The following is an 18,892-nucleotide window of genomic DNA, read 5'->3' as shown; positions in this document are numbered from 1 at the left end:
AAAAGACTTTGTCCCACCCCAGTTTTCCTCCTCCCCCCCACACACCACCCCCGTGAAACTGAACATCCATCCTCACCCTCTTTAGATTTAGTGTTTGCATAAAGAAATGCCACTGATTTTTGTACATTGATTTTGTAGCCTGACACCTTGCACCTTGCCTAATAACTTCCAGTAGCTTTCTTCTGGATTATTTAGGTTTTTCTATGTATACAATCATATCATCTGCAGATAGTGAGAGCTTGACTTCTTCCCTTCCAATATGTATTCCTTTGATTTCTTTTTCATGCCTGATTGTTGTGGCAAGAACTTCCAATACTATGTTGAAGAGTAATAGTGATAATGGACATCCCTGTCTAGTCCCTGATCTGAGGGGGAATGCTTTCAGCTTCTATTTAGTATAATGTTGGCTGTAGTTCTGCTATATATGGACTCCACTATCTTGAGGAATTCCCCATCTAGTCCCTTTTTTTTTTTTTGTAGTGTTTTCAACATGAAAGGGTGTTGGATTTTTGTCAAAGGCTTTCTCTGCATCTGTTGTGATAATCATGTGATTTTTGGCTTTGCTTTTATTGATGTGGTGAATGACATTGATTGACTTACAGGCTTGCATTCTTTGGATATATCCCACTTGGTCATGATGAACAATCTTTTTGATATACTGCAATATCTGGTTGGCCAAGATCTTGTTTAATATTTTGCCATCTATGTTCATCGGAGATATTGTTTTGTAGTTTTCCTTTTTTTGTGGTGTCCCTATCTGCTTTTGGTATCAGGGTAATTTTGGCTTCATAGAAGGTGGAAGGGAGTGTTCCTGTTTCTCAATCTTGTTGAAAAGCTTTATAAGTATGGGTATTAACTTTTTCCTGAAGGTTTTGTAGAATTTGTTTGTGAAGCCATCTGGTCCAGGACTTTTGTTGTTGGGGAGATTCTTAATAACTGTTTCTATTTCTTTGTCTGTGATTGGTGTATTTAGGTTTTGTAGTTCTTCTTGGTTCAGTTTTGGAAGGGCATATGTTTCTAGGAATTCTTCCATTTCTTCCAGATTTTCTAGCTTAGTGGTGTATAGTTCTTCATAGAAGTTTCATATGATTTTCTGGATTTCTGTGGTGTCAGTTGTGCTATATCCTCTATCGTTTACAATTCTATTAATTTGAGTCTTCTCCTTTTTTTTTTTTTTTTTTTTTTTTAGTGAGTTTGTCAATCTTGTTTAATTTTTCAAAGAACCAACATTTGGCTTCATTGATCTTTTGTATGGTTCTCTTATTTTCGATGTTGTTTATTTCTGCTCTAATTTTAGTGATTTCTGTCCTTTTGGTTGCTTTAGGGTTCCTTTGTTCCTCTATGTCCTTAAAGTGTGCAGTAAGGTCGATTATTTGAGTTTTTTCTTTTTCTTTAATATGTGATTATATGGCTATGAATATCCCTCTCAGTACTGCTTTAGCAGTGTCCCAAATATTTTGATAGCTTGTGTCTTCATTTTCATTTGTTTCCAGGAACATCTGAATTTCTTGCTTGAGTGTCTCTCTGACCCAGCAGTTCTTAAGCAGTATGTTGCTTAGTTTCCAAATTCTGTGACTTTTAGTAATTTTCTGTCGTTAAATGTTAGCTTTACTGCACTGTGGTCTGAGAAGATACTTGGGATAATTTCAATGCTTTTCAATTTTTGATGCTGTCTTTGTAGCCTAACATGTGGTCTGTCCTTGAGTATGTGCTGTGTGGATTTGGAAAGAATGTGTATTTTTTAGGGTGAAGGACTCTGAAAATGTCCAGGAAGTCTAGTCTGTCCATCTCTTCATTTAATTCTCTTGTTTCTTTGTTGATTCTCTGCTTGTTGATCTGTCTAAGTGTGAGAGTGGGGTAGTGGGGTATTAAAATCTCCCACTATTATTGTGTTACTATTGATGCATTTTTTAATTTAATTTATTTTATTTATTCCCTTTTGTTGTCCTTGTTGTTTTATTGTTGTGGTTATTATTGTGTCATCATTGTTGAATAGGAAAGAGAGAAATGGAGAGGGGGGGAATACAGAGAGGGGGATAGAAAGATAGACAGCTGCAGACCTACTTCATCTCTTGTGAAGCGATTCCCCTGCAGGTGGGGAGCCATGGCTTGAACCAGGATTCCTTACACCAGTCCTTGTGCTTTGTGCCACCTGCGCTTAACGCGCTGCACTACTGCCCGACTCCCTATTGATGTATTTTTGAACTTCTTTCAGTAGGTGTTTGATGTATTTAGATGGGCCTTCATTGGGTGCATAGATGTTAATAATTGTTAAATCTTCTTGGTTGATTGATCCTATAGTCATTATGTAATGGCCTTGCCTATCTTTTATTACTTTAATTCAAATTCTGTTGTGAGAGAGATGAGAATGGCTGTTCCTGCCTTTTTTTTTTTTGTGGTCCATTAGCCTGTATGATAATTTTCCATCCTTTCACTTTAAGCCTGTGTTTGTCTTGTTGGGTCAGATGGGATTCTTGCAAGCAGCATATGGTTGGGTTGTGTTTCCTGATCTATCCTCTCACTCTGTGCCTTTTAATGGGTGCATTTAAGCCACTGACATTTGTTGATATTATGGATTTAACGTATTGTAGTGCCATTATTCAATAATTTTTATTTAATCTGATATATGGCAAGTATTATGGTGATGTTCTTGTTTATAAGAGGCCTTTTAGAACCTCTTTCAGGGCAGGGTTGGTGATGGTTGCCTCCTTTAACTGTTGTCTGTCTGAGAAGGTTTTTAACCCTCCATCTAGTCTGAATGAAAGTCTAGCAAGATATATTATCCTTGGTTGAAACCCTTTTTCATTCGGAGCTCGATAGATAACTTGCCATTCTCTTCTGGCTTTTAGAGTTTGAGTGGTGAAGTCTGCTCATAATCTTGTGGGTTTTCCCCTGTATGTGACTTTTTGTTTTTCTCTTACAGCCTTTAGGATCCTTTCTTTATCCTTGCTTCTTTTCATTGTAACTATGATGTGCCTCGGTGTCTTTAGGTCTGGGTTGATTCTGTTTGGGACTCTCTGGGCATCTTGAATCGTAATGTTCTTTATGTTGTTTAGGTCTGGGAAGTTTTCTTTTATTATGAATGTTTACTTCCCTTCCTCTCTTTCTTCCTCTGGCATGCCACTTATACGAATGTTACTTCTTTTGAGATCATCCCATATGTCTCTGTTGTTTTTAGTGTCTCTCAATCTCTTTTTGAGTTCTTTTACCTCTTTCTTAGTTTTCTCTAGCTCATCATCTGTCTGGCTAATTCTGTTTTCTGCTTCTGTTAGCCTACTTTCCTTTCCCCCACCTTCTTTCTTCAGTTCAGTTATAGTATTATCTTGCTCTGTTAATTGATCTTTTAGTTCAGCTATTTCAGGTTTCAGTTCTCTAATTACCTCGAGGTAGCTTGTGTTTTCCTTGAGGGTCTCATCTGTTGTTTCCCTAATTCTGATAGCCCTTTCCTCCATAGTTGTCTTCATTTCTATGATTATTAGGTTCATTATTGCTGAGTTGGAGTTTCTTCTAGGCTCCTGTCTTGATTCATTGTGGTAGCAGTTTTATTTGCTCTTGATTTAACCATTTTTTTATTTTTTTGTTCTGTCATTCTTCAGTTGTTGCGATTTGAGTACAAGCCACACTATATTAAATACCTTTATGAAAAATGTTGTCACCCAACCTCAGAAATTACAACAGTAACTGAAGCAAGGATTGATGCAGTTCAACCAATAACAGTTAGCCAAGAAAAAATAGCAACCAAATCCAAAGGAAAAAGTAAGAGAAAGTAGAAAAGGGAAAGAAAGAATAGACAATTATGTAATTCTTCTGTCCACTATAAATTCTAGAGATAGCAAGAGGAGAAAGGGAATTAGAGAAGAGAGACACACACACACTGACAGTCCATTCTGAGTCAGATTTCTTCCCCAGATTAATTCACAAACAAGTATCAATGAATTAAGAAAGGAAAAGAAGGAGGAATGAAGAAAAGAAGACAAGAACAAGAAAAAAAAAGAGTAGTGGAAGGAAAGAGTTTTTTTTTTTTTTAATTAGCTAGGAGGAGGAAAAAAGGTGAGTGGAGAGAGAGGTAGAAACAAGTTCTGCTCACACTGGATAGGACACCCGGTCACCTAGCAATGGAAAAAAAGGACAAGAGTTAATGTTGGTCAACCTGAAGAAGGAGGTGGCAAAAGGGACACACGTATATAATAATAGTGATAATAAAATAGAATAGAGTAAAAAACCCTAACAGTCAGTCTTCAGTTTGGACTGCTCTGGATGGATTGGCTGCAGGCAGCCAATTGTAAGAAATATCAAAAAAAAACCCAAAAAACAAACAAAAAAAAAAACCCTCCAGGTATAGATAGATACATCCAGGTAGTCTTTCCCAATCAGGGGTGAGGCTCTGATTGGTCAAATATTTTGTCACTCAAATAGAGCTCCAGCCACTTTAAAAAAGAGAGAGGGAAAGGAAAAGGCTTGGAACACCCCTGGTGAACCAGGAATCTTGGTAAAGAATGTAGCTCAGTGGGGAGCCTGCTAGGAGCAGCTGTCCATCCCCTGGTGGCTGGTTCTGGGGTTGGGGGGAAGGGGAGAGGTGAGCTTCAGAAATAATCAAAAGATCTCCTTTCTTTTTTCTCCTGGCCTCTGTTTTCTAACCCAAGAGTGGTGTCACCATTAGGACCCCTTATTCACCCTCCTGCTGACAGCCCAGTATCCTACCCTATCCAGAGAATCCCTGGTCACAGGCTGCTGCTTGTTGGAGCTCATGCCAGCTGCTGTGTCCAAGTTACCATCTTGGCTCCACATCCCCATGCTACAACTTTTAATCAAGTTTGGAGGTTTATTTCCTTGTAGGCAAAACAGAAAGACTACATTAGATCTTTTCATTGGAAGAAAGTTTTTGATGTTGATTAGTTGGCCTCATTGTATCACTCTAGGCAGCAAAATGAAGTAGGATGTTCAATGACATTGCAGATCTCATTGTAAGCAGTTAATCAGGAAAGAGATTGATTGTCATCATTGACCATTGGCTATCATCTGGTGTGTTTTGTTTAAGCTGAGCTCACTGTTTAATCTGAATCTTTAGTTAGAATTGAGTGAATAATGTTGTTTATATGTAATAGGACAAACATTTGACTTGGCAAAATAACCAAATGTCCTGTGGTTGATTTTACATATTTGGTACGTACAAGTTAACTATCATTGTCAGGAATTATGTGGCAAGTATATAACAGTAAAATTTTGGTTTATTAGATTTGAGCAAAGGGGTTGCTTTAACTTGAAGAAATTAATGCATATTAAGGAAATCTGTCTTATTATTTTTCAATAAGGAGAAATTTTGTTTCTGCCTGTGGGGGGGGGATATGGGTATTTGCCAACCTCTAGAAACGTTTTTGATCTTTGATTGATTAGGAGAATGGCATCTAGTGAGTAGAGTTCAAAATCCTGTTAGGCATACTACAAGGCACAAGACATAACACCAATGAAGTACCTTGTCCCAAAAAACTAGCAGGCAGCTAGTTCAACTCTGTTTTTTTTTAATTTTTTAATGTTTTTATTTATAAAAAGGAAACATTGACAAAACCATAGGATAAAAGGGGTACAATGCCACACAATTCCTACCAACAAAGCTCCATATCCCATTGCTTTCCTATTCTTTATCCCTTTGGGAGTATGGAACCAAGGTCATTGTGGGATGCAGAAGGTGTTTATTTTTATTTGTTTGTTTATTTTTGTTTTTTTTTTATCAGAGCACTGCTCAGCTCTGGCTTATAGTGGTGCGGAGGATTGAACCTGGAGCCTCAGGCATGAAAGCCTGTTTGAGTAACCATTATGCTATCTACCCCTGCCCATAAGGTGGTGTTTTTACATGGTGTTTTTACATGGTCTTTCCCCCTCATAGTTTCATTTATAAAAAGAAATCTTGAAGAGAGGGAATGTCTTTATTTTGTAATTACATGCTTTTTATCTATCTGTGTTTAGCAGTGGGATAGCAGGGATGCATACTCATGTCCACATGGATGTGTGTGAGGGTTTACTGGGGCAATAAGAACATGAGTGATGAGATATATTCATCATGGGAAGATGGGTGGGAAAAGCACTCCAGACTGCAGGAATTAATTTCATTAAGAATCTTAAATGAGATGCTTCATGCATATTGTATCTGTGTTCCAGGCAGTTATTTAGAGACAGTGTTGAGAGGCTCAAGTTGAGTGTGTGTGTGGGTGTGGGTGCAGAGGTTATCTACTAGACACTTAAGAGCAGGCTGGATGTGCAGGTAACCAGAGGAATCTGAAGGTTACTGTCAGTTGTCAAGCAGGGACTTCTTTGTGTTTGAAATGAGTGATTTTCAGACTGACAAGAGAGATACAATGCATGGAAAGTAAGTGTTCTAAGCTGGAGGAATGACAAGAGCAAACCTTATAGAAATGAGTGGGGAGTGCAGTTACTGCTTTTGCTACATTTCAAGTCTGCAACAAACCGGGGTTGAGGGCTGGCCAGGTAGAACAGCTGCTCTGCATACAACAGTAGCCTGAGGCAGAGGCATGGTGGGGATTATTACTCCAGGAATAAAAATAACACAGAGTGTAGGGAAACTGGATCCTCTGAGTCCCAGGACACTAGGGGTCATGCACCTTTAGTAAACCTTGTCAAGAACTCCAGCACAGCTTCCAGAAAAAGCAGCAGAATTAGCGACGGTGGTCCCTCAAACCTGGTATAGTGTTCTCAACAGCAATTTAAAAGCCCCCTTTCCTGAGGTCTCAGTGGGAGTGGGGTATTAAAGCTGATGTGAGCCAAGGATTTAGGGGTAAGTATGGGGTCTCTTCCCTCTCTCATTCTGAGCCTTAGTTTTCACACAAAATGAAACTAGGGTGAGTAGGGCTTAGATTGGGTTTCTTGATGCCCATCCTTTTTAAAGATGGAGATTTAGTTTGTCAAACAAAAAGGAGAGGAATTAACTATCAATGGAGCATTTCCTTGACACAGATTTGATCTAACTTTTGGTGGGGGAGGGATTATGGTTTCTGTTAAGAAAAAGAAATGATTATATATAAAAATAAATATGCACATATACAATACTTAGTGATATATACTTCCTACACAGTATACTTAACAATGCCAAGTATCTTATTCATTAGCTTAATAGTACACTTGATAGGTAGATACAAAGTACCTGGGAAATGTTTACCATCTAGTAATACTCAGTAATGATTAGTGGCTATTGTGTGGTTGCTGCTGTCATTGTTAAGAAATCCTGTCCTAGACCATCAAAATAGCTCACTTGGGTAATACACCTATTTTTCATGAACACAATCCAGATTTGAGACAAGTCCTCACAGCCGTGAAGGAAACTTCAGTGCTGTGATGTCTTTCTGTCTGTCTTTCTATCTTTTATCCTGGAATGGAATGGTAAAGCCTCAGTGCCTACAAAAAAGAAAAAAAAAAAGTACTTCAGTAAGTGGTTCACCTGTAGAATACACACAACACATTGTCATGTATAAGGACCTGGGTTCCAGCCTCCAGCTACTACATGGGAGCACCTTGAAGCGGGGTAGGAGAGAAAGTTTATTAGGGCTCTAATTTTCCACATCCTTACTAACACTTACTGTCTTATTATTTTAGACATTGAAGGGGAGTGAAGTGATTTGCATTTCCCCAGTGGCCAATTATACTGAGTTCTTTTATAAGTGTTTATTGGCCCCTGACCTACCTTCATCAGAAAAATGTCTATTCATGTCTTTCACAGTTTTTTTTTTTATTTTAAAATTTTGTTGAAAGGTTAACTGATTCCAGAAGAGTAGTTGGAACATGGAAATTTCTCATCTTCCAGTGATAGGTATCCACCATTGTGCAGTAAGAGCCATTTATTTATTTGTTTATTAATTTATTGGTATTTTGTCACTAGAATTCTCTCTGGGGCTTCATGCTAGTACAATTCCACTGCTCCCAGTAGACCTTTTTTTTTTTTTTTTTTTTTTTTTTTTTTGCTAGAGGGTGAGGAGACAGAGTAAGAGAAAGAGAGAACTAAAAAGAGATAGAGAGGAAGGAGAGGCACGACTTCACTGCTCCACAGCTCATGAGGCTTCCCTTTATGATGCTTCATGTAGTGACTGGGGACTCAAACCTGGGTCCTCTCTCTTGTTAAAGTGTGTGCTCTACTGAGGGAGCTATCTCCCAGTCCCCTTTGTCCATATTCAAATTAGATTATATTTTGAGATGTGTTTATATATTTGGGTAATAAGGATGTTGTCAGCTATTTACCAACCACTTTTATTTTTTATTTTTTAAATTTTTTATATTTATTTATTTGTTCCTTTTTGTTGTTCTTGTTGTTTTATTGTTGTAGTTATTATTGATGTCATCATTGTTGGATAGGACAGAGAGAAATGGAGAGAGGAAGGGAAGACAGAGAGGGGAGAGAAAGATAGACTCCTGCAGACCTACTTCACTGCCTGTGAATCGACTCCCCTGCAGGTGGGGAGCTGGGGGATCGAACCAGGATCCTTACTCCAGTCCTTGTGCTTGTGCCACGTGTGCTTAACCCACTTCTCTACTGCCTGACTCCCTACCAACCACTTTTATAAGTAATGTTTTATTGAATTACAGTCATACATTTGCTCTGGCTGCTTTCGTCATTAAATAGTAGGGCTGAGTAGCAGCTAGTGAGTATAAGTCACTAATACCTAAAGTAAAAAGATAAATAATACCTTGCTCTTCACAGAAGAAGTTTGCCAAATGCCTACATTATATGAAAATAAGTCAGTCCAGCAAAACAGCTCATCTAGATAGTGTGTATGCCTTGCCATTTGCCCAACCCAGGCTTGAGTCCAGACCCCACTGCATAAGAGGAAGTGTCAGTAATAGTTTTTCTCTCTCTCTCTCATTCTTCATATTTTTAATTATTTGTTTTATATGATAGGGCAGAGAGTAGTTCTCTCTCTCTCTCCTTCTCTTTTAAAAAGCCAGAGCCATGAAGCCCCAATTATGCCAAAAAGATTAAAATAAGTCATATTCTATTTATAAGTAATACTAACACACTGATTTATTAACTTATTTCACCATCCTTAATGAAAGTGAAGTGGACATGTAAATTAGAAGTTGTGTAAGTAGATGCTGAAGACAGACCTCAGGTCCAGAAAGTTCCCCTTAGTTGTGCTAATGTTTTTGTATATGTGGTTACACAAAAATCCCAATCAAAGATCCTAAGCTTTCAAAAAATACATGTTCTCATTGTCAGTCAAGACAGTGATTTACTTAATCCCCACCCTCGTTTATAAACCTCTGAATAGTATAATCAGCATAATGCTTGATAGAGAATTAGAAATGTCCTCACATGCTTTGGTGGAAAATAGTCTCTGGTATTTTTTTTTTCCATCCCTGCATGGCTCATGAGAGATTTGGGGATTTATTTAGTTGCGTTTATCCAAGCAAATCTCCTGGTGACCTTATTAGGATTTAGGTCTCAGTTCAGACTAGAATATATATGACTTATGTGAAGTAAGGCCCATGGAGGAGAAATGAGCTGACATGAGTCTTCCCTCTCTGGAAAGAGGTGACGGGGAAGTGCTTGGCAACAGCACTGGCTGAGTAACTGGGATTGAATGAAAGATACATGGATTCTCTTTTTTGGTTATCTTATCTACTATTGAGTATATACAATATTTTCAAATATTCTCATAATTGTGTTTTTTTAATAATGATTCCAAAGGTTGTAGACTGAGTATCTAAACTATTGAAATGTCTAGATTAACAAGACTACAAAGAAAAAGTAAACAGGGAGGGTGTGAGTACAATCAGGATTTATCAGGGGGTTAATACTTTCATCCTGGTACTTGAAAAACTTGTTTAAGAGGGAAAGGAAACATTAAATAGTCAAATAGACAAGCAAGAGAGGCCTGGCTTGGAAGTCATCAGCTCATAGATGCCATTTAAAACCTTGTGAATGAATAGGTGACATAGAAAGAGACCCCAAGAACCCTAACCTGTAGACATGTAGAACAAGGAGACCTAAGAGGAGTAAAGTAGAGTAGTAATTAATTAATTAATTAGTTAATTAACTGATTAATTTTACTAGAGTACTGCTTATTTCTGATTTACAGTGATGCTAGGGATCAAACCTGGGGCACTACCAATGGTGCTAGCTCCTCAGCCCAGTGGATAGCATTTTGAAGGGTGGGGGAGAAGACAAGTACAGGGATGTTTCAAAGAGACCAGAAGTAACACAATCTAGTGCTACTGATAGGCTGATAAAAATGAATATTTGAAGTACAATTTTGGCTTTGGTCATGTGAAAGCTACTGGTAACCTCGATATTTTATGGTGAATGAAACTGACTGGAGAATGTGCCAGAATGCAAGAAAGAGAGGAAGTGGGAGGAAAGGAATTAAAAATGAGAAGCAACATAAATGAAACAATTTAATAATAAAAATAACTGTGGCTTCAAACCAGACGATGTCAGCAACATCCTAGCAATTGGTGGAAGAAGGCCCAGGAAGTGAAATCATGAGCTAATGACCATGGGTGAAGTCTTATCCTGAAATTTCTTTTTATATTTGAAAACTATAGTAGTCTCCCATGTGTTTGTGCCTGCAGGCATATGATTTGGCCTCGAAGAGGAAATGACAGTCAGACATTATTCCTCATTTCTATACATATCTTTACACTCAAAACAAAATGGAAGGGCTCTTGGCTAGTGCCAACTTTGAGAGGCAGTTGAACTAAAAAGTCTCTGGTCACCCTGCCCTCTGTCCACCACAGACTGTATAGAGCATGTTTCTGACAGCAACGAAGTGTACAGTGTACAGACTGATCTTAGTTACCTAACCATTTCATTCTCAAGCAATTCAGTATGAATCTTTAAAGGGTAAGTACTCTTTGTATTTCAGCATCACAGTGACATTGCCACACTAGAGCAATAATTCCTAACAAACTGTTACCTAGATAGTATTAAATACCTACTTATCTTAAAAAGATAATAGATGGGGAGTCGGGCTGTAGCGCAGCGGGTTAAGCGCAGGTGGCGCAAAGCACAAGGACCAGCATAAGGATCCCGGTTCGAACCCCGGCTCCCCACCTGCAGGGGAGTCGCTTCACAGGCGGTGAAGCAGGTCTGCAGGTGTCTATCTTTCTCTCCTCCTCTCTGTCTTCCCCTCCTCTCTCCATTTCTCTCTGTCCTATCCAACAACGACAACAACAATAATAACTACAACAATAAAACAACAAGGGCAACAAAAGGGAATAAATAAATAAAATAAATATTAAAAAAAAAAGATAATAGTACTGTCAAAATGAATGTTTATTTTCTTCTTATTTTCTTACTGTAATACACATGCATTATAAGAAATCCAGTTGTAATTTCAAAAAATACACATTATGTAAAAAAATGTCATGCTGGATATATCTCTACTTGTTTAGTTTAGATCAACTCCAAATTAGTACTCAGAAGATTAAATATTCTTCCTTTTGTTATGTTACTTACAGAGTGTCCAAATAAAGTGGTACTACTACATCTAAAAGAGAAATTTATCATGCAAAACAAAGGGAGACATTAAAGTTAAATATGAATTGAATTGTAACCTTACAGTATAAACATGTAAATGTAAGATACATCATTCAAAGGCTGGATGGTAGTACAACCAGTAGAGCACATACATTACTATATGTAAGGACCCACATTCAAGCCCCTGGCCCCACCTGCACAAGAGAAACTTCATGAATAGTGAATTAGTGCTGTAAGTGTTTCTCATTCTCTTTCCTTCTCTATGTCCCAGTGTTTGGCCAGTTTCTGGCTGTCTTTATCAAAAAGGAAATAAAAAGGTCGCTGGAAGCAGTAAATTCATTGTTCAGGCATCAAGCCCCAGCTATAGCCTTGGTGGCAATAAAATTAATAATAAATAAAAATGCTATGTGCATATGTATTTTTCCCCCAGTGTTTCCAAGAAAGACTTCCTTAGAAGGAAAGAGGTTTATTCAACCTAGACTGAGATTTAGAAGAATCTCGGTTAAAGACAGTGCTTTGTAGCTCTACAAATAGAAGTTTTTGCTTTCATTCACAGTAGGAGAATTAGAAAATTCAGAGAGGTACCAACACACATACAGCAAGACAAAGCAACAACAGAATAGCTTTCTTTATACAGCAGTAGACTTTTGTTTACTCTATTGCCATTCCGCATAAAGATTGTATTTCCTATAAAGAATCGGAAAGTTATCAGGGGAGGAGATGGGATACAGAGTTCTGGTGGTGGGAATTGTGTGGAGTTGTGCCCCTTTTATCCTATGGTTTTGTCAGTGTTTCTTTTTTATAAATAAAAATTTTTAAAAAATGTATTTCCTAGTTTCCCTTACAAGCCATTTATAGCCATTCAATCATGTTCATGCCAATAAGAAGAGGATGTGTTACATCTGAGTCATATCCTTCAGAAAAGTGTCCTAGACTTTTCCCTCCCATTTCCATTGGTTGGAAATAGGCAGAAATTGGAGCTGCCCCCTTAAACCTAGTGCTAGGGACCCTGTGTTGAGGATGGAAGAGCACTTCCCCAGCCTGGAGCCCTGGGTCAGCTCATGAGATTGAACTGTCCACTTGCCCTAAAATGTCACACAGAGAAAGCTGAAATTCTTACCTCAGCTGCTCCAGTGAGATGCTTCCACATCCTCTCATAAATCACTAGTAGAACTCAGTTCCTCTTTGCTGGCCAGTGGCCTTTTTTGTCTGCCATGTGAACAGCTCCACAGGTTGGTTCACAGTGTGCTTTCTCAGTACAGTAGATTAAGCCATCCTTCTCTAGTGAGAGAGAAAGAACATGGATATATACCTTTTTTTATTTCTTCATCCCATTTATTTTATTTTCCTTTTTTGTTGCCCTTGTTATTTTTATTGTTGTTGTGGTTATTATTATTGTTGTTATTCATGTTGTCATTGTTGGATAAGACAGAGAGAAATGGAGAGAGGAGGGGAAAACAGAGAGGAGGAGAGAAAGATAGACACCTGCAGACCTACTTTACTGCTTGTGAAGCAACAACCCCTGCAGGTGGGGAGCCAGGAGGGGTTTGAACCCGGATCCTTATGCTGGTGCTTGAATTTCACACCATGTGCGCTTAACCCACTGCACTACAGCCTGACCCCTTTTCATCCCATTTCTTGAAATAAGGTTATAGTTTTGTACCATCCTAGATCATACCACAGAGAAGGGAAGATGGTACAGAAATATAGAAAGAACCTGGGTTCTTATATGTTTTTGTGAAGTAGAACTACCAAATATCTCTGGATCATCTACTTCTGTATTCTTGTGTGAAAAAGAAAGAAAATTCCATCTTAAAAGAAGGAGTGAATGAAAGGAAAGACTTGGCAGGAGGTGCAGAGGGAGTTCAGTGTCCTGACACCCACCCAGCATGACATGTGTATGTCAGTTCTGGTTGACCACTAGTAGGTACCTAAAAACAGATTTGCAGGGATTCTGAGGCTTTGTCTGAACTTGAAAGATAAATTTGCCAACATTGATCCACAATGTCTGAGATTGTGGAGGAGCAGGAAAGTCTGCCAAGATCGATTGGCGATATCTGAGGTGGGGAAGGAGTTGCAGCAATCCTGACATTTATCAGGTCCAATCTTGCTGCTCTCAAGAAGCTTCCGAGCTCCCACTCCGCTGCTGTTTTTCCCAGGTCTTTTTTTTTTAATTTATTTTTTATTTAAGAAAGGATAAATTAACAAAACTATAGGGTAGGAGGGGTACAACTCCACACAATTCCCACTACCCAATCTCCATATCCCATCCCCTCCCCTGATAGCTTTCCCATTCTCTATCCCTCTGGGAGCATGGACCCAGGGTCGTTGTGGGTTGCAGAGGGTGGAAGGTCTGGCTTCTGTAATTGCTTCCCCGCTGAACATGGACATTGACTGGTCGGTCCATACTCCCAGTCTGCCTCTCTCTTTCCCTAGTAGGGTGGGTCTCTGGGGAAGCAGAGCTCCAGGGCACATTGGTGGGGTCTTCAGTCCAGGGAAGCCTAGCCGGCATCCTGATGGCATCTGGAACCTGGTGGCTGAAAAGAGAGTTAACATACAAAGCCAAACAACTTGTTGAGCAATCATGGACCCAAAGGTTGGAATAGTGGAGAGGAAGTGTTAGGGGGGTACTTACTGCAAACTCTAGTGTACTTCTGCTTTGAAGTATATATTTTGCACTAGTTTATGGATACGTGTGAACATATGCTCTCCCTCACAGAACCTGGTCTATATCTAGGTTTTGGGACTTTGTTAGAAAGTGAACCACCTTTCCCCAGGTCTTCGTATTGAACCTCTGTAAATCCCATCCTTCCAAATGAATATTCATGATTACCAGAGTGAAAAGCAGGTGTGGACAGTCCTTTAAGAATCTGCAAGGAGAGTGGTAGGTTCTGTTTCTACTTCTCCCAACAGAACAGGAATTTCTTAGATACTCATTGCAATCTGAGAATAAAGAAAAATAAAGCAATTTCATCCAAAGGAAAGACAGGATGGTTCCCTGAGGTTGTTCATATAAACGTAAGCCCAGAGACACCACATGAGTGCAGGGATGTCATTTGATGCTGACGGCTTTTGGTCTAATAACATTTCACAGGTATGCAAATTCATTTGGTATATTGGACCAAATTGGAAATAGTTATTCCCTTATCTGCTATAGAAAGTTACAGGTTTCCAATAGTGATTATATAATTGTGTTAATGTATGCTATGGATAGATCATTTTAAAAAATCAGTCTGGCCACTTCCATTAACATTTAGGCCATATAAAAAAGTCTCTTGTTCTGGGAGAAGGGTTAACTTAAGCAACAAAATTTTATTATCATGAACCTATTGGAGGAAATTGTACAAAGAATTTTTAGTCTTCCATTTTTGTAAAGAAAAATAAAATACCCAATTATTCATTGGCATGGTATCATATTTAAAATATTTATTTTAATTATTTGTTTCCTTTTATTTTCTTTTTTGATAGAAACAAAAATAGAGTGAGAGAATAATAGACACCTGCAGCACTGGTCAGTGTTTGTGGACCACTACCACCACCACACCCCTCACAGAGGGGACTAGGGGCTTTAACCTGTGTCCTTATACCTAGTAATGTGTGTTCTCTATCAGGCGTGCCACCATCTGATAGGAGAAGGAGGAAGAGATTCCTCTCTGCCCTATCCAACAACAACCATAGCTATAATAACAACAAAGAGGGCAAAACAAAAAGGGGGAGTGGCCTCCAGGAGCAGTGTTGTTGGATAGGACAGAGAGGGGGAGAGAAAGATAAACATCTGTAGACCTACTTCACCATTTGTGAAATGACCCCTCTGCAAATGGGGAGCTGGAGGCTCGAACCAGGATCCTTAACACTGGTCCTTGTGCTTTGTGCCATGTGTGCATAACCAGCTGCACTACTGCCTGACTCCCGGAATGGCATCTTAATCAGAGAATATGTGAATTTGACAGCAACAATACACAGCTAAGAATGATCTTGGAGGTGTGTGTTGATCACCTCACATGAGGTTTGGTGGTTGTGAAAGATAATGTGTGATTCTCATGGAACACCCTCACACAAATTGGGTCTTTCCTCTTCCTCTGCAGTGCTGTTGTTGTTCTCTTCCTCCTCCTCCTCCTCTTCTTGTTCTTTTTTTACAGTTCAGACATTTCATTTATCATATTCACAAGTGATAACTGTATCATTCATCTAAACAATTTGATTTCTATTTTTGTATTCTGAGAGACTGTTGACATTGCAGGATGAGTAATTGTTTTCACTGCCAAATGCTGTTTGTGATGACTGTAGGCCAGAGATAGAAATCTGAATGTCAGGATATACACACCATTTAAATCACTTTCTTTAAAGACTGCTCCTAAAGTAGCAACCTGAGCTGTCATTCTGTACTGAGAAATCTAACAGGACTAGAATATTGGCAAGAGAGGATACTCGTTACCTTCAGGGTGTTTTGTTGTATAGTTGAAGCTCTGTCATGTAATCACTGTGGGCAAGGGGACAAGGTTGGCTGATAATGTCACCAAACCTCTAACAGACTTAGTGCACTTGTAGCCTTAAATCACAGCAGGGAGAAGCATGCATTAGTGGCCTTAGTTGTTCCTAGTTCTTGGGCTATCCATTCAAAGGATCTCACAGCATGGTTTCTAGGATGGCATGACAAGTCCTCTGGAGATCACTTCTCACCATGCCTGGCATGCACTGCAAGCTTTGGAGACACTTGGTAAAATGGGGACAGCATATAGAAAGAACTTCTTGATTCTCTTTCTCAAATTACTCTATTGGCGAGGACTCTCAGCCCAGGTCCAGGGAAAGCAAGATTTTTTCTTTACTTGGAAAGTGATAGCTCTGTCCTTACATATGCAGGATGCCACTGAAGTGGTGCATGGGACATTTTGGAAAGGAGGGACCTGAGCCTAGAACTGAACCAACACCATACCTGTCTCACTGTCTCCAGGGTGTCTGTCTTTGTCTCTGTCTCTGTGTCTCCCTCTCTCTCTTTTGTCTTAAAATCCATGTTGATTTTTTTTTTTAGTCTGTTCTTCAGCTTTTACAGGTTTAGTTGAATAGTCAAGGGAAAAATCACCATCAAAAGTTTAAACTTTGGGCCTGGGGAGAGAGTACAGCGGTGATACACCAGTTTTTCTTAATGGATGCCCCAGGTTTAATACCCAGCACTATCATAATCCAGAGTTTACCAGTGCTCTGGTCTTTCTCTTGCTCATTAAAATAAGTAAATAAATTAATCAGCCATGCTTGCTACCCAGGTTTTCCCACCCCTTCCCCAGCATAGATGGATGCTTTGGTGTTGTGATATCTCCTCTCCCTCTGTCTCTGCCACTCTGTCTGACAAAGTGAGCCCAGAATGGTGAAGTCCTAGTGATGAAAAATAACAACAACAATAATAATTAAATAAGTATTATTTAATTATTAAATAAATTTAAATTATTTAATTATTAAATACTTAAATAAATATTTACCCTTCCACCTACCCAGTCATTTGTCTAAATGCTATTCCAGAAAGATGGTTCATGTTTAGCCTGTGGATTTGTGGGTACCCTTTGTAGATATGAGGCACTCTGGGACTCTGGGTTGGTGTAGATTACCTCTGTATGTATTCTGTGTGGGGTTCTGCTGTTTTCTGTGGTCTTCTTAGACAAGTGTTGGGCCACATCAAACAGAGACAATAATTCCTGTGTGGACCTCCCATTCACATTCCAGGTGATGGAATGAACTACTTATTTAGGACCCTGACTGACTTTGACATGGCCCAACGGTGTCAAGGTAGAGTTAGTACCTTGAATAGCAAATGTTTTATCCTTTGAACCAACTCTGATGAATCCTGTCTGCCTTAAGTGCTCTTAAGAAGGCATCTGTGAGGCATTGAACTCAGCTGTAAAGAATGCTGGGATTGAACAGTGATGTCTGCCAAGGCCTCTGGAGGGGCAGCTTGCCCTGTATTTGCCATTCTCTGCTTTTATCATGACTTTCATTCCGCTGTGTCAAAGGACCTTAATCCTAACAGGTGGCCCCATGCAATATGGGGTATTATCAAAGAGTGCAGGTAGATTCCACTTTAAGAAAATGGAGACTGAGAAAAATGCAAATTTACAAAAATGCATGAATGAATCTGGAGCCCATTACATAAAGATTCCATGAAAGGCTCCTTGAAATAGCGAGCTCCCCTGCTGCATTAAAATGATGATTCAATTTGCAAAAACTCCCTTTGCATGCAACAATTCAGGGCCCTGTCCGTGGTGGCATAAAAGGGAGCCACACCTGGTTACTTTCCTTTTTTAATCTTTAATTTTTTTTCCCTTTTTTCTTCTGAAACCCTAAGCCCAAGTCATGTTCAGGTTGACTGCTACTATAGAGGAGTTCCAGTCCCCAGGTTATTCCCACTCTCTTCAGACTTCCTCCTCACTTCCTCTCCCCAGTGTTGAGTAGACAATCTGGGTGGTGGTCACCAGCTGCTGGCAGCCTCTCCACCACGGCTGCATCTCATTAGTGGGGAAACTGATTGCTCTGAGGAGTCTGTTTATGTGTGGGAGTGACTGTGCAGGCCTGCCTTCTCTATACACTGAGCCCGAGTCCCAGATACTCACAAGCTAAGATCTCCAACACCCTCTGCCCCCCCCCCCAGTTCATTCTTGCTGTGGGAGTTAGTGATGGAAAGCTTCCTTTGCTCAGGGGAGACAGCTTGGCTTCTACAATCTGCCCCAGATTCTGACACCGTGCCCTCTTGTTGTGTGTTTCCATATTATTTACCCTCTGCATCAAGAAACATGCCCCAGACCCTGGGCCTGAGTCCCATGATTTTAAATGTGGAACCTTCCTCTTCCTCTGCGGCCTCTAAAGCCCCCAAATGGTTTTTCTGATTTAGAAAATTAAATATAATCTGATTCTTGTGGTGAGCTACAAAATTCCCAACCAACAGACGCTCCCATTAAATACGTAACATACACAACATCTAAAAGTCTTGCCGATCCAGCATGAACTTGAATTAGAGAGGTATTTATTGCCCCCTGGGTAAGATTGCATGGTCTCTTCCCAAGCACATAAAATTGGGCAGGTTTCCAGTGATGTATCCTGCTCTCAGGCCAACTGCATATGGGTTTGGATTTCTGTTTGCTGCTTTCTATAAACCCGACTTATTCTGGGACAAGTAGTTTTTTATTTAATATTTTACTTATTTGTGTTAGAGGGAGAGGGAGAGGGAGAGGGAGAGAGGGAGAGAGAGAGAGGGAGAGAGAGAGACAGAGAGAGACAGAGAGACCAGAGCACCGCTCTAGCTTATGGTTGAATAAGATTGAACCTGGGACCTCAGATTGAACCTGGGACCTCAGAGCCTAGGTATGAAAATCTTTTGCAGAACCAGCATGCTGCCTCCCCAATCCTATGACATGTACTTGAAAG

At 39.6% G+C, this 18,892-nt stretch overlaps 1 protein-coding gene across 3 annotated transcripts in view; it reads left to right on the top strand.

The window, feature by feature from the left end:
- The window catches only part of CACNA2D3 (calcium voltage-gated channel auxiliary subunit alpha2delta 3), a 1,089,122-nt gene that overhangs the window by 901,484 nt on the left and 168,746 nt on the right, over nt 1–18,892 (top strand). The window lies entirely within an intron of this gene.

The sequence above is a fragment of the Erinaceus europaeus genome, chromosome 12 (assembly GCF_950295315.1).
Source record: "Erinaceus europaeus chromosome 12, mEriEur2.1, whole genome shotgun sequence".
NCBI lineage: Eukaryota > Metazoa > Chordata > Mammalia > Eulipotyphla > Erinaceidae > Erinaceus > Erinaceus europaeus.
The sequence above is the reverse complement of the archived record's forward strand: the minus strand, read 5'-3'. Positions and strand labels throughout refer to the sequence as shown.